At 45.6% G+C, this 16,300-nt stretch overlaps 1 long non-coding RNA gene across 1 annotated transcript; it reads right to left on the bottom strand.

Moving 5' to 3' along the window:
• Nucleotides 1-1,703: 1,703 nt before the first annotated feature.
• Nucleotides 1,704-16,173, bottom strand: LOC121001580. The gene is made up of 3 exons (XR_005779093.1): nt 15,798-16,173; nt 10,633-10,635; nt 1,704-1,715 (listed from the first exon to the last, which is right to left on the bottom strand). It is a non-coding gene; the product is annotated as an uncharacterized LOC121001580 (long non-coding RNA).
• Nucleotides 16,174-16,300: the final 127 nt, after the last annotated feature.

Genomic DNA, 16,300 nt, shown 5'->3' on the forward strand with positions numbered 1-16,300 from the left:
ATTTATTTCTTTTTTCTTACAGACTCATATTCCACTAACTTGTGACAAAAAATAAAAACTTCCATGAACTCACTATGCCCATCACGAAATACCTTGGGGTGTCTTCTTTCCAAAATGGGGTAACTTGTGGGATAGTTATACTGCCCTGGCAATTTAGGGGCCCTAATGTGTGGGAAGTAGTTTGAAATCAAAATGTGTAAAAAATGACCTGTGAAATCCTAAAGGTGCTCTTTGGAATGTGGGCCCCTTTGTCCACCTAGGCTGCAAAAAAGTGTCACACATCTGGTATCGCCGTACTCAGGAGAAGTTGGGCAATGTGTTTTGGGGTGTCATTTTACATATACCCATGCTGGGTGAGAGATATCTCGGTCAAATGCCAACTTTGTATAAAACAAATGGGAAAAGTTGTCTTTTGCCGAGATATTTATCTCACCCAGCATGGGTATATGTAAAATGACACCCCAAAACACATTGCCCAACTTCTCCTGAGTACGGCGATACCAGATGTGTGACACTTTTTTGCAGCCTAGGTGGACAAAGGGGCCCACATTCCAAAGAGCACCTTTAGGATTTCACAGGTCATTTTTTACACATTTTGATTTCAAACTACTTCCCACACATTAGGGCCCCTAAATTGCCAGGGCAGTATAACTACCCGACAAGTGACCCCATTTTGGAAAGAAGACACCCCAAGGTATTTCGTGATGGGCATAGTGAGTTCATGGAAGTTTTTATTTTTTGTCACAAGTTAGTGGAATATGAGACTTTGTAAGAAAAAAAAAAAATCATCATTTTCCGCTAACTTGTGACAAAAAATACTAAATTCTAGGAACTCGCCATGCCCCTCACGGAATACCTTGGGGTGTCTTCTTTCCAAAATGGGGTCACTTGTGGGGTAGTTATACTGCCCTGGCAATTTAGGGGCCCTAATGTGTGGGAAGTAGTTTGAAATCAAAATGTGTAAAAAATGACCTGTGAAATCCTAAAGGTGCTCTTTAGAATGTGGGTAACTTTGCCCACCTAGGCTGCAAAAAGGTGTCACACGTGGTATCGCCGTACTCAGGAGAAGTTGGGCAATGTGTTTTGGGGTGTCTTTTTACATATACCCATGCTGGGTGAGAGAAATCTCTCTCTAAAAGACAACTTTTCACTTTTTTTTTTATACAAAGTTGGCATTTGACAGAGATATTTATCTCACCCAGCATGGGCATGTGTAAAAAGACACCCCAAAACACATTGCCTAACTTCTCCTGAGTACGGCGATACCACATGTGTGACACTTTTTTGCAGCCTAGGTGGGCAAAGGGGCCCACATTCTAAAGAGCACCTTTAGGATTTCACAGGGCATTTTTTACCCATTTGGATTTCAAACTACTTCTCACGCATTAGGGCCCCTAAAATGCCAGGGCAGTATAACTACCCCACAAGTTACCCCATTTTGGAAAGAAGACACTCCAAGGTATTTCGTGAAGGGCATAGTGAGTTCATGGAAGTTTTTATTTTTTGTCACAAGTTAGTGGAATATGAGACTTTGTAAGAAAAAAATAAAATAAAAATCATCATTTTCCGCTAACTTGTGACAAAAAATAAAAAGTTCTATGAACTCCCTATGCCCATCAGCGAATACCTTAGTGTGTCTACTTTCCGAAATTGGGTCATTTGTGAGGTTTTTCTACTTTCTGGGCATTGTAGAACCTCAGGAAACATGACAGGTGCTCAGAAAGTCAGTGCTGCTTCAAAATGCGGAAATTCACATTTTTGTACCATAGTTTGTAAACGCTATAACTTTTACCCAAACCAATAAATATACACTTATTGCATTTTTTTTTTTTTTATCAAAGACATGTAGAACAATAAATTTTGAGAAAAATTTATATAGAAATGTAGTTTTGTTTTTACAACCAAAAGTGAAAAATGAATTTTTTTTGCAAAAATTTCGGTAAATTTCGATTAATATAAAAAAATGTAAAAATGGCAGCAGCAATGAAATACCACCAAATGAAAGCTCTATTAGTGAGAAGAAAAGGAGGTAAAATTCATTTGGGTGGTAAGTTGTATGACCGAGCAATAAACCGTGAAAGTAGTGAAGTGCAGAATTGTAAAAAGTGATCTGGTCATTAAGGGGGTTTAAGCTAGGGGAGCTGAGGTGGTTAAATAAGTGTTTATAACTAGAGATGAGCAAATTTCCGGTTATGAAATTTGTTCACGCTTCGTTTGGTGGTAAAAGCAGAATTGCGTTATGGATTCCATTACCACGGACCATAACGCAATTCTATGACGGAATGCCTTTAGAGCAGGCATGCAGCCCTCTAGCAGTTGCAGAACTACAACTCCCATCATTCCTGGACAGCCTACAGCAGGGTATGGTGGGAGTTTTACAACAGCTGGAGGGCTGCAGGTTGAGCATCCCTGCTTTAGAGGCAGTCCATTATTCATTCTATCATAATAGAAGTCTATGGCCTGCATAACAGATCAGTCCTGTTATTCAGGCGAGGACTCCCCTGGATAACGGAAACGGGACAGATCCGTTTTGCAGCCCATAGACTTCTATACATTCTGTCATAGAATTGCGTTATGGTCCGCGGTAACGGAATCCATAACGCAATTCTGCTTTAACCACCAAATGAAGCGTGAACAAATTTCAAAATATGAAATTCGCTCATCTCTATTTATAACCTTTTAGTAATTTAGAGATGGGGGAGGGGTAATTTACTATCCAGAAATACACCTATATTAGGCATATTTCTGCCCCAGATTGCAGTGCAAAGGTTATTGGCCGCAATCTGCAACTTCTCCCCACTCATGCCAAGTCTAAAAAAAAGTCTTACATTTAGACTCTCACTGGGTACGCCGACGTTATTTAGAGGCCTGCACCTCTTCATAACTTTGGCGGATCCACCGACAGCTATAGGGGTCATTAAGGCCGGCGTCTTAACCACCTATCTTAATGAAAGACCCCCCAAGGTTTATTAGATGACCTATACAAAATGAAAGTAGGATTCACACAGATAAACAGGATCCTTTGTGACAGAACGGCTCAATATTTTTAATTTTAATATTTGAGTAAAATGATTTTTAGTCTAAAATTTGTAAAATGCTATCATGAAAAAAATGCCCCTGAAGGTGTACATAGCCTTTAAATGCATTTGTTTCTAAATGTTTGTGGGGGGAAAAACGGTCTCAGGTTTATTGGAGCCTTCATTAGTTGTGAAGGCCTATGTAAAGGTGCAGCTAATCACTCGATGTACGTGCAAAACGTTCATTCATTGGGTGAAACAATCATTCATGCAGACACCACATCATTTTTGGGCAGCAGATCGTTCTGTCTAAACAGGACTCTGCTGCCCAGAAGCAATGATTCTGTATGAGGACAAGTAATGGCAACACCTATTATTCGTCCCCATACAGTGGAGGGGATTGCTGCATGTAAATACGTTTTTCTGTACTCCACTAATGAGCCGGCAGTTGTCAGGAAGGAATGCTTCCATCGGGCCATGCAAACGAGCCTTAACACGTTCAGGACCTTGGACGAGAATGCTCGTCCTAACTTGCAGGTACTTAACGCACTAGGACGAGCATTCTCGTTAACGCACTGCCCCACAATTGCTGCCCCGATCAGCAGCAGGGGCCCGGCTGATACTGACAGCCGGGCCCCTGCTGTATCTGCCAGCATACAGGGGGTTTGCGGCATCTTGTACATCCCCATCGGGTCCCTGTGCTGCGGTGACGGGGAACCGAGGGTTTCTATGGCAGTCACGATGCCTTGAACAGGCATCAGGACTGCCAGCTACGTAAGCCCAGGAGATCCAGCCCCAGGGCTGGGTCTCCTAGGCAACTGTTAGCGTCTTACAGTGTAAGACACTGACAGTTCAATACAGCACAATACAGATGTATTGTGCTGTATTGAAACAGGGATCAGACCCTGTCCCATAGTGGGACAAAAAATAAAGTTAAAAAAGAAGTTAAAAAAAGAAAATTTCAAGTAAAAAAAAAAAAAAAGGGCGCTTTTCCCAAAATAAAGTAAAAAATAGGGAAAAAAGACAAATGTCTAGACATATTGGGTATCGACCGCTCTAAAAAAAAAAAAAAAAAAAAAAAAAAAAAAAAAAAAAAATCGCATGACATAACCCCTCAGATGAACAGTCAAACAAAGTAAAATAAAATCTGTGCTAAAAAAAAAATAATAATTATGTCACCTTACATCACTAAAAGTGCAACACCAAGCGATCAAAAAGGCGTATGCCCCTCAAAATAGTACCAATCTAACCATCACCTCATCCCGCAAAAATGAATCCTTACCTAAAACAATCGCCACATGACCTAACCCCTCAGGTGAACACCGTAAAAAAAAAAAAAGTGTCAAGCCATTTTTTGTCACCTTACATCACAAAAAGTGTAATAGCAAGCGATCAAAAAGTCATATGCACCCTAAAATAGCACCAGTCATCTCATACCGAAAAAAATTAGCCCCTACATAAGACAGTCGCCCAAAAAATAAAAACTATGGCTTTCAGAATATGGAGACAGTAAAATCTATTTTTTTTTCAAAAATGCTTTATGTAAAACTGAAACAAACAACCAAAAAAGTAGTCATATTTGGTATTGTCGCGTCCATAACAACCTGCTCTATAAAAATACCACATGATCTAACCTGTCAGATAAACATTGTAAATGACAAAAAATAAACAGTGCCAAAACAGCTATTTTTTGTTACCTTGCCTCACAAAAAGTGTAATAGAGAGCAACCAAAAATCATATGTACCCTAAAATAGTACCAACAAAACTGCCACCTTATCCCGTAGTTTCCAAAATGGGGTCACTTTTTGGGAGTTTCTACTCTAGGGGTGCATCAGGGGGTCTTCAAATGTGACATGGCAAGGGGGGGGGGGGGGAAGGTTCAAAATTGAAAAATCTGCCCAAAAAGTGAAATTCTGAAATTTTATCTCCATTTTCCATTAATTCTTGTGGAACACCTAAAGGGTTAACAAAGTTTGTAAAATCAGTTTTGAATACCTTGAGGGGTGTAGTTTCTAAAAGGGGGTCATTTTTTGGGTGGTTTCTATTATGTATGCCTCACAAAGTGACCTGAACTGGTCCTTAAAAAGTGGGTTTTGGAAAAATTTCAAGATTTGCTTCTAAACTTCTGAGCCTTCTAACGTCCCCAAAAAATAAAATGGCATTCACAAAATAATCCAAACATGTAGTAGACATATGGGGAATGTAAAGTAATAAATAGTTTTGGAGTGATTACTATTTATTATAAAAAGTAGAGAAATTAAAATTTGCTAATTTTTCAAAATTTTTGGTAAATGTGGTATTTTGCTTTATAAATAAAAATGAATTTTTTTGACTCAATTTTACCACTGTCATGAAGTACAATCTCAGAATGGCCTGGATAAGTAAAAGCGTTTTAAAGTTATTACCACATCAAGTGGCACATGTCAGATTTGCTAAAAATGGCTGGGTCCTTAAGGGGTTAAGAAATTGGTTGGGCCAACATGTAAAATTGTAAATTAAAGCAAAGTATACTCACCCTTAGGGCTCATTCAGACGGCCGTGTGCGGTCCGCAAAAATACTGAATGCTATCCGTTTTTTGCGGATCCGCAAAAAGGAGATTTTTTGTGAAACTCACTTGTAAAATCTTTTTCTCGTCTTTTCCATTGGGGGACAGAGACCATGGGTATAGCTTAGGCCATTACTTGGTCGGAGACACTATGCAAATAAGAAAACAGCTCCTCCTCCACTGGCTATACCCCCATGCTCCAACAGGAGGACCTCAGTGCGTGCAAAAGCAGTAGGAGAAGGAGACCAAAGACCAAATATTAACAAAGAATAACAGAACCCAGGAATACTGCCGTCAGGCCGTTAACCATAAGGTCCCACTAGAATAGAACCAACCCCTCCTGCAACAGACAAGAATGGGTGGGAGCTGTGTCCCCCAATGGAAAAGACGAGAAAAATATTTTACAGGTGAGTTTCACAAAAAAAAAAATCTCCTTTTCTCGCCCATTCCATTGGGGGACACAGACCATGGGACGTCCTAGAGCAGTCCATGGGGTGGGAAGACCAGCACCTCCAGAGGGAAAACGTCCAACGGTTAAACAGGAACCACAGCCTGCAATACCTTGCGCCCTAGGGCAGCATCAGCAGACGCCAAAGAGTGCAGCTGGTAGAACTTTGTAAAGGTATGTAAGGACGACCAGGTGGCCTCCTTACAAAGTTGTGATGTAGAGGCTCGATTGCGCCTAGCCCAGGAGGCGCGGTAACCCCTGCTGGGGGAACCCTACCCCAGGACCAATAGGCCATGGCAATAGTCGACCGAATGGTTTCGCCGGAGCGGGGCAAAAGGATGGCAGGACTATGTCCTCATTAAGGTGGAAGGCGGAAACCACCTTGGGCAAAAAGGAAGGGACAGGGCGCAGTACCACCTTGTCATTGTGGAAGACCAAAAAGGGGTCTTTAGAGGAAAGGGCGGCCAGCTCCGATAGAGGTGATGGCCACCAAAAAGACCACCTTCCAGGTGAGAAAGCTCAGGGAAATATTTCCTCAGGGGCTCAAAAGGAGCCGCCTGGAGAGAAGACAGAACCAGGTTCAGATCCCAGAGGGGCAGAGGAGGGACATACGGAGGGCCGAATGCGCCACCCCCTGCAGGAAGGTCCTCACCGAACCTAGCAGAGCCAGAGAGCGCTGAAATAAAATGGCCAGAGCGGAGACCTGACCCTTCAGAGAGCTCAGGGACATTCCCAACTCAAGACCCGACTGGAGAAAGGAGAGGACCACCGGAACGGAGAAATGAAGGGGAAAAACACCTATCTTCTCACAAAAGGCAAGAAAGGCCTTCCAGGTACGATAGTATATCCGTGAGGGAGCCGGTTTCCTGGCTTTGATCATAGTCTTCACGACAGAGTCCGAGAAGACCCTCTTCTTCAAGATGGTGGTCTCAACAGCCATGCCGTTAAAAAAGTGGTTGTAAATTCTGGTGGAAGAGAGGTACTTGAGACAGCAGGTCCTCCCTGAGAGGGAGAGGCCACGGAACGTCCGCCAGCATCAGAGTGACCTCCGAGAACCAGGCGCGGGGAAGTGATGAGGATGGTCGGGATTCCTTCTGCCGCGACCCTGCGAAGAACCTTTGGGAGTAGAGGCAGTGGTGGGAAGACAGAGGAGTGCGAAGTCTTGCCACAGAGACACCAGAGCGTCCACCCCAGACGCCTCCGGATCCTGAGCTTGGGCCAGGAACGTGGGAACCTTGTTGTTGAGCCTGGACGCCATCAAGTCCACGTCCGTGCCGCCTCAACGGCGACAGACGTCCTCGAATACGTGCGGATGCAGAGACCACTCTCCCGGATCCACCCTTTTGCGGCTGAGAAAGTCCGCCGTCCAGTTTTCGACCCCTGGGATGTACACTGCAGACAATATTGGAACGTGAGCCTCCGCCCACTGGAGGATCCTCTTCACCTCCTGCATCATCGGCTGGCTGCGGGTTCCACCCTGATGATTGATGTAGGCCACGGCTGTGGCATTGTCCGACTGGATCCTTACCGGGAGACCCGTTAGGAGGGGGGTCCAATGAGAGAGAGAGGAAAATTGCTCTGAGCTCCAATATGTTGATCGGAAGGCGGGCTTCCACTTCTGACCACACACCCTGAACTGTCCGAGCCTGGAGAACGCCGCCCCAACCCAGGAGACTGGCATCGGTGGTGACGACTGTCCAGGAGATTGGGATGAAGGATTTCCCCGAAGTCAGATTCTGAGGGGAGGTCCATGCGAACCCGAGGAGGAAGGTGGATCCGAGAGTCCAGACCCCTCGATGTCCTGTCCCAGAAAGACAGGATTGCCTGCTGCAGAGGCTGAGTGTGAAACTGGGCAAAGGGGACTGCCTCGAAGGAGGCCACCATAAGCCCCAGAACCTGCATGCACTCCCGGATGGAGAGACACGGGGAATGCAGAAGGCGAGACACCGACTCCCGTATCCGTGAGAACTTGCAATCCGGGAGGAATACCCGGGCTGCAGTAGTGTCCATAATATTCCCAAGGAAGGTCACCCTCTGGGAAGGTTGGAGAGAGGACTTCGGGAAGTTGATCAGCCAGCCGAACTGTTGCAGAGTCTGAACAGTGATCCTGACGCTGTCTTCAGCCTGGGGACGAGAGGGAGCCTTTATCAGAATGTCGTCCAGGTAGGGCAGCAGAGATATGCCCCTGGCACGGAGAAGCGCCATGATCTTTGTGAATACCCGCGGGGCTGTCGCTAGCCCAAAGGGAAGGGCGACGAACTGATAATGACGGTAGCCAATGGTGAAGCGCAGGAACCTGTGGTGAGATTCTGCGATAGGGACATGCAGATAGGCATCCCGGATGTCCACCGACGCGAGCAACTCCCCTGGAAGAGGAGAAGCAATAACGGAGCGGTGGGATTCCATCCGGAACCTCCGCACCCGCAGGGACTTGTTTAACAGCTTCAGGTCTAGGACCGGGCGCACTGATCCCTCCTTTAGCACTACAAAGAGATTTGAGTAGAAACCTGCACCCTGTTCCTCCAGAGGAACTGGAACAACTACTCCCCTGACCAGAAGGGAAGAAACAGATTGTAAAAGGGCCGAGGCTCGGGTCGGATCCCCCGGAACACGAGAAGGAAAGAAACGTTCCGGAGGTCTGGAAACTAATTCTATCTTGTAACCGGAAGTTACAATTTCCAGGGCCCAGGCGTCTTGAACGTGAGCTCTCCAGACAGGGGGGGGACTGCTTGGGAACCACGGGGGGGGGGGGGGGGGGGATGGGGGGCAGAACTCCCCTGGAACTGTGCCCGCAGGCGCCAGGAAGGTTGAGGCTTAAAGGAAGGCTTCTTGCGGGAGTCCTGAGAGCCGCCGGAGGAGGGGGCTGTCGCAGACCTGGAGGAGAAGCACCGAAAGGACTGGTTTCTAGAGCCAGAGGGTTGAGCTCTGAAGGCGCGCTTGGATCTAGATTGGGGCAGGTGTGTACTCTTGCCCCCCCCCGTAGCGTCAGAGATAATCTCATCCAGCTTAGCACCGAAGAGCCTGGAGCCCGCAAAGGGGAGGTTAGTGAGGGAGCGCTTGGAGGAAGCCTCGGCGTCCTAGACCTTCAACCAGACCTCCCTGCACTGCGTGACCGAGAAGGCCGAAATCCACGCAAAGAGAGTGCTGACGTCCAATGAGGCCTCACAGAGGAATGTTGTCGCCTGGGACATCTGGAGGATGAAGTTTAGGGTGTCCAGAGGCATCCTGCTCCGCGAGGTCCTGATGATGGCGCTGCAACCACACCGAAAGCGCCCTGGCTACCCAGGCCGAGGCAAACGCGGGCCGCAGACCTGTGCCCACCAGATTAAAGATGGAAAGAGAGTCCAAACGCTTGTCAACAGAGTCCTGTAGGGAGGACCCGTCCAGGACTGGTATTGCCGTATTCTTAGCCAATCTGGCCATCGGCGGGTCGACCTTAGGAGGAGAAGACCACTGCTGCACGTTATCTGCCGGGAAAGGATAAAGAGTATCCATACGCCTTGTAGCAGAAAAACTGTGATTAGGGCGTTCCCAAGCCTTAGAAAGGACCTTGGCGAACTCGCCATGAATGGGGAATGTGACTGCCTCTGGTTTTCTGGAGTGGAAGAGGGGGAATTCCTGGCTACTAGTAGAAGGAGGTTCCCCCTGGATGTCAAAGGTGTCACGTACCGCCGTGACCAAGTCTGCCACCATGGTGGAGAGCTTAGGTGAGGGTTCCAGCTCTGTGTCCTCGTCCGAGCCGGACCTTTCCCCTTCAGACCTGTAATCCCTGCGAGAGGGAGAGGCTGAACACGCCTCCAGGCGAGGGGGGGGGGGGAAGCAGAGTCATCCGAGGAGGGATGCTGCTGCGTACGCTGCCTCTTAACGGTCGAGCGTCCTCTGTGGGGGGCACCAGGAGGTGGAGCGGTGCTAACCACAGGCAGTGGATCAGTGGCCGCCATGCGTTCCATAAAGGCCATAGCCGCGCGCGAGACTTGGGCCAAGTCCGCGGCCGCCCTAGCTATGGCAGAGGCCCAGGAGGGCTCCGAAGGGGCGGAGGAGGGACTGGGCTGGTTTGGTGGAGCGGGAGGTGGATGATCCTGTCCCGAGGCAAGGCAAGAGTCACAGGAGCCTGTAACAGATAGTGGCAAGCAGCAGACCTTACAGGATCCCAGTGGGACCTGAGGTGTCGCTTTAGATTTTTGGGGGGCCCCAGGTCTTGGCATGATGGCGGCAATCCCGGAGTCAGGGTCTCCTACAGCTTTGCGAAACACTATCTGTCCTACTGTGACCTGTGAGGAGCTGGAGTAGCAGTCAAGCGTGGAGAGGCGCTGAGGCAAAGCGGAAGCGCCAGAGCTGACGCGATAGGCTTCGCCCCCCCCCCCCCCCCCCCAGTCACTTCACATATCGCGCGAAAAAAAAAAAACGCACGCGGGATCTATGAAAAAAGGCAGACCCCGGCTCTGAAAATGGCGCCCACCGCCAGAATGCAGGGGACAAGAAGGAATACCTCCTCCCTCTCAACCAGCCGGCCCTCCCAGATCCCCAGGTAAGCCCTAAAGAACCGTGTCAGTGTGAGCACGGGGGGAGGGGGAGCTTGCAGGAGAGCCGGTGTACTTATCTGAGTCCTGCAGCCTTCACCCTCTGTTCCGGACCAGCAGGGGGTCACCTCTTCAGTCATCTGGCACAAGGAGTGGCAGTGCACTGGATAGAGGGCAGGACTAGGTGACCCCGGATCTGGTGGGCCACCGGAGCTGCAGGTCGAGCCCGGTTCCACTTATCTTCTGGGGGGAAAGGGAGGTAGCCGGGAACGGCCATTCGACCCCGGCGCTCGCTCCACTGAGAGACCAGGGACGCACCATGCGACCTCTGTTTAGAAAAAAAACAAACAGGAGAAGAAAAAAACTACAGGGACAACCCTGCAGGAGCAGGAGTGTCACCTCCTTATCAGACACTAAGCTAAAACTGAGGTCCTCCTGTTGGAGCATGGGGGGTATAGCCAGTGGAGGAGGAGCTGTTTTTTCTTATTTGCAGTGTCTCCTCCTAGTAATGGCCTAAACTATACCCATGGTCTGTGTCCCCCAATGGAATGGGCGAGAAAAAACTAATAGCATTCAGTATTTTTGCGGACCCATAGACTTCAATGGGGCCATGTCCCGATTTTCACAGACAAGTATAGGACCGGTTTCATTTGTTTTGCGGAACCGTAGAATAGAAAATGGCCCTATAGAAGTGAATGGGTCAGCATCTAATCCGCAAAAAAACGGATCCGCATTTTTGCGGATAGCATACGGCCGTCTGGATGAGCCCTTAGGCTACTTTCACACCTGCGTTAGGTGCGGATCCGTCTGGTATCTGCACAGATGGATCCGCACCTATAATGCAAACGCTTGTATCCGTTTAGAACAGATCCATTTGCATTACCATAAGCAAAAAAAAATAAAACATTTATTTTTTTGTTCATGATAATGCAAACTGATCCGTTTTGACTTACACTGAAAGTCAATGGGAGGCGGATCCGTTTTCAATTGCACCATATTGTGTCAGTGAAAACAGATCCGTCCCCATTGACTTACATTGTAAGTCAGGACGGATCCGTTTGGCTCTGCATCGTCATGCGGACATCAAAATGCTGCAAGCAGCGTTTGTGTCCGCCTCCAGAGCGGAATGGAGGCAAACTGATGCATTCTGAACAGATCCTTATCCATTCAGAATGCATTGGGGCTAAACGGATCAGTTTTGGGCCGCTTGTGAGAGCCCTGAAACGGATCTCACAGGCGGACCCAGAAACGCCAGTGTGAAAGTAGCCTAAGACAGTTTTCAAGCTTCTGGTAAATGGTATCGCACCCAGGCAAATCACTACTACCCGTAAATTTTTTACACATGTATTCAATAGGCGAATATATACAAATATACTGAGAAGTCAGAAATGTTTTAATAGTTGTATATTTCCGAATCTTAATTTAGACAAGAGCCATAAAAAGGTAAACAAAAAAGTAAACATCAAAATGAATGAATACAAAAATATTGACATCTACATGCAATGTATTCTACAAATCCACATGCAATGAAATAAGAGGTGACAATGATAGCTTAAAGGGGTTTTGCATTTTTTTTTTAAACTGATGATCTATACTCTGGATAAGCTCAATGGAGCTTAGCCCCGCCCAGGCCATTGATACTAGTCGTGACGTCACTGGGCCTGCGGTAAACAGCGAGAAGGCCGCGGCTACCTTTTCAAACAACTGATCGGCAGGGGTCCCGGGTGTTGGACCCCCGCCGATCAGATGCTGATCTATCCAAAGGATAGATCAGTTTAAAAAAGAACTGCAGAACCCCTTTAAATGGTCACTAGCTTTTTATACAACTTTGCATAAAATCGATAGTACAGTTGAACTTTGTAATCTCTCTTACATAGTAACAGCTTGTAAAGCTGATAAAACAACATATATGTTAAAAATAAACCTATAACCCTACAAGGATAATCTAGAGAAGGGGTCAGAAACCTCCGGCACTCCAGTTTTTGTTAAACTACAATTCCCAGCAGGCTCCATTTACTTCTACTGGACTTTTAAGAACAGCCAAGCAAGTGTGCATGCTGGGAGTCTATGTTTCAACACAACTAGTATGAGAGGTTGCTGATCCCAGAGCTAGAGTTAAGTCTCATTCACACGTCCGTGTTCGGTCAGTGATTTTGAGCCAAAATCAGGTGCGGCTCTAAATCAGCCACAGAAGAAAGCGGAGGAGTGAGTAATGGCAGAGACTGCATCAGCTAAATAGGAAGTTTCTATCTCTGCCCAAGTGCTTTATGCAAATCAATATAGGCCAGTATTTTCTCTATAATGTCCTCCATGATCTTTGGGTTGTTTCTAAACGAGAAGCAGATTATGTTCTACTTTCTGTGGGTAATCTAGCGAAGCCATTATAACAGCATCATCCATCAGATCAGGCAAAATGGCAAACTACAGATATAGCCTGCAGAAGGGAATACTGCTAAACATTTTCAGATACAAGTCATATAATAGCCAGAAATAGTGTTATTCCTCATGTAACACACACACTGTACTATTGATTTATGCAAAGTTCTTTCAAAGGTTAGGTAGGCTTTAAATCTTTAACAGCTTAGCCCTAAAAGGGACACTTCCATCAGAAAAGGGTTATTTTTATTCAATATTCATAGAAAATATATTCTTCCAGATTTTTAAAAAATAGGCCATTAATTATAAAATAACACTGTCCTCCTCTAGCGGTTCTCATAGATAAGCCATCAAGGGTATAGAGGAATCATCTTATAAATTTATATAACTGCTGCACAGGAAATAGACCTCTAAGGTAGTCTCATTAATACAGTAGGTGGGGGATTAGAAATAACTGCTTTACTGTTTGGTTGATATGCCTAGGATAAACGAATAGAACTTCTAGACCAGCAGTTTATACTTTTATAGTATGAAGCCAAAGTTAATATTGTACCAAAAATGATCTGTAGATCACCTGAAAAGCCCTCCTCTTCACGCTCACATTTTCCATGCACTTCCTCTGGGGTGTTTTCCCCACATTTATAGTATCTTGCACATATTCTTATTCAGTTGTGTCAGTATACTCTGTTTTATTTGCATTGGGCCTCATGTACACGACTGTGTCCATATTGCGGTCCGCAAAATACGGATACCTTCATGTGCACTCCACCTTTTTCTTGCTCCCATCACTAGAAAGAACTATTCTTGTCCGGGATACAGACAAGAACAGGACAGGTTCTAAAATTTGCAGAATAGGCATACAGATGATATCCGAGTGGTGTTTTTTTTTTTGTTTTTTTTTTGAGGACCCATCAAAATTAATGGGTCCGTTATGCAATCAGACACGGATGCAAAATACGGTTGTGTTATGGTTTGACTAACTTTGTACAAGGCGGAGGGGAAAAAGTATTAGAGAAACAATGAGGAACAGTGCATTGAAAAGTGTAATATGAGAGCCCTGACCAGCTACATGGCTGAGACAACATAAGGGAGAGGTATGGTGCTCTAAATGAGTAACCACCCCAACTGATCCCTGGCCTGAGCACTAAATTGAGCGTTAAAGGGTACAAACCTTTGTTATAAAAAAAAAAAAAAAAAAAAAAAAAAAGGCAGAAGTGTTGCAACGACCACTCTGCCCCTTTGGCTTTTCATTGGTTCTGCTTGGCTTTACGAGCGTGTGGATTACACATCCCAAAAACTTTGTGGATCCGTACTTTACACGCCTGAAAAGGTGAGCAGGGCCGACAAAAGTTTGTTTCTTTTAACAAAGGTTTTGTTACCCTTTAAAGGGAGACTGCTGTGCTAAAATTCTAGACAGAGTGGAAGTTTAAAAGGTTTTCATTTGGTCCCTCCACCAGATTGCAGCAGTGACCTTTTGGTTGCTGCAGGGACTTCCTCTTCAGCCAATCACTGGCATCGGCAGCGGACAGCATGCGACTGCTGAGGACAATGCAATGGACTACAGCAGAATATGGGACATCACTGCTGCGGTCTGTAGGAGAGGACACAGGATGGAGCAAAATTAAAAATTCATATCCAGAAAGCCATCCATCCAGGTTTTAGAAAAGTAATTAAAAGGTTTGCTGGAAGTGTCCCTTTAACACCTTAACAGTGAAATGATTATATCCGTTATTCATTAAATATATAAAAGTAAGCAAAAATAAAATAAGATAAGATTTTCAGTGCTGAAACCAGAGGATATGGCCTTTTTTTAATTTCCGATGTGCCTTTTATTATTATACTTTTTTTTATTCTACTGATTTTCTTGAATAACAGCATTTAAAGCACAATATGATGCAGTGCAGTTTCACAATATAAATCCCTGTACAAATGGGCTCCCATTTAAAGGGAATCTGTCACCATGAAAATGCAACGTAATCTGCAGGCAGGATTTGCTGAGCAGATTGATATATATTTTTGTGGGAAAAGATTTAGTATAAGGCTACATGCACACGACCGTATGTGCTTTGCGGTCTGCAAAAAAAAATAAAAAAATTTGCGGATCCAACAAGGCCTAAAACTGACAAGAATAGTACATGTTCTATTTTTTTTGTGGGGCTACGTAACGGACATACTGATGACAATGTGCTGTCCGCATTTTTTTTTTTTTGCGGACCCATTGAAATGAATGGGTCCGCATCCTATCTGCAAAAAACAAACAAAAAACGGAACGGACACGGAAACAAACAACATTCCTGTGCATGTAGCCTAACTCGGATTTCATTCATTTAAATTCCTGCTCTTTCTGAGCTTGAAATCAACAAGGGGGTCCCATCAGTGATTGACAGTCATCTCTGTATACACAGTAAGGCCTATTGCACACGACCGTATGGCTTTTTCAGTGTTTTGCGGTCCGTTTTTCACGGATCAGTTGTTCCGTTTTTTGTTTCAGTTTCTGTTCCGTTTGGCATATACAGTAATTACATAGATAAAATTGGGCTGGGCATACCATTTTCAATAGATGGTTCAGCAAAAAACGGAACGGAAACGGAAGACATACGGATGCATTTCCGTATGTGTTCCGTTTTTTTTGCGGACCCATTCACTTGAATGGAGCCACGGACCGTGATTTGCGGGCAATAATAGGACATGTTCTATGTTAAAAAAGAACAACGGAAATACGGAAACGGAATGAATACGGAGTACATTCAGTTTTTTTTTTTGCGGAACCATTGAAATGAATGGTTCCGTATACGGAACGCAAAAAACGGCCAGTAAACGGGAAAAAATAACGGCCGTGTGCAGGAGGCCTAAGAGGCTTTCAATCGCTGATAGAACCACCACCTTGACTTTAAAGCCCAAAAAGAGCAGGAATTTAAAGGGGTATCTTGGAAAAGGTAAATTACTTCTCCTCAAGAAAGGTCATCATATCACATCAGTGGGGGGGCCAAGTGTCTCCCGCTGTTGCAGGGAGCTGCTGCTCTCGCTGGAGCTCTGGTGAGCGATGCAGGCTCCCAGCAGCTTTCCAAGGACAGCACCATACATTGTATAGTGGCAGTGCTTGGTATTGCAGCTCAGCCCCATTGACTTGAATGGGGCTGAGCTGCAACTAGGCCATGTGACCAATGTCTCTGGCCTAGGAAGAGACTTCAGCGCTCAACCCCTGCAGATCGGATACTGATGAACTATCCTGAGAAGCCATAAATATCTTTTCCTGGATAGCCCCTTTAAATAAATACAAGTTTTGCTGAAGGTTTTCCCATAAAACTATATATGAATCTGCTCAGCTCCTCCTGCTCTATAACATGTTTTCTGCAGCTCAACATGACAGGTTCCCTTTTAAGCAGCACTGA

The sequence above is a fragment of the Bufo bufo genome, chromosome 5 (assembly GCF_905171765.1).
Source record: "Bufo bufo chromosome 5, aBufBuf1.1, whole genome shotgun sequence".
Classification (NCBI taxonomy): domain Eukaryota; kingdom Metazoa; phylum Chordata; class Amphibia; order Anura; family Bufonidae; genus Bufo; species Bufo bufo.